Here is a 277-nt window from a genome sequence, read left to right as displayed (position 1 = left end):
CACAAGGTACCCTACAATTATATAAAATATTATAATCAGCCTAAAGCTAGTTGTTCTGTATATTTTGCCACTACTAGACAGGTACCAGTGTACCATAATATAACATAAAAATTATTCCGTTCAAAGCCTATTAGTTCAGCATAATAAATCAGCCCATATTTTATTATGTCTCATCCCGAACGCCATTTTCGGGTACAATCCTCTACGATTTTGAGTATGGACCGTGTCCCGTTAAATTGGCGATTGCTAATTATTGCTAATAAAACTGTAAAGAGTG

Source organism: Acyrthosiphon pisum, chromosome X (genome assembly GCF_005508785.2).
Source record: "Acyrthosiphon pisum isolate AL4f chromosome X, pea_aphid_22Mar2018_4r6ur, whole genome shotgun sequence".
NCBI classification, from domain to species: Eukaryota; Metazoa; Arthropoda; class Insecta; order Hemiptera; family Aphididae; genus Acyrthosiphon; species Acyrthosiphon pisum.
The sequence above is the reverse complement of the archived record's forward strand: the minus strand, read 5'-3'. Positions refer to the sequence as shown.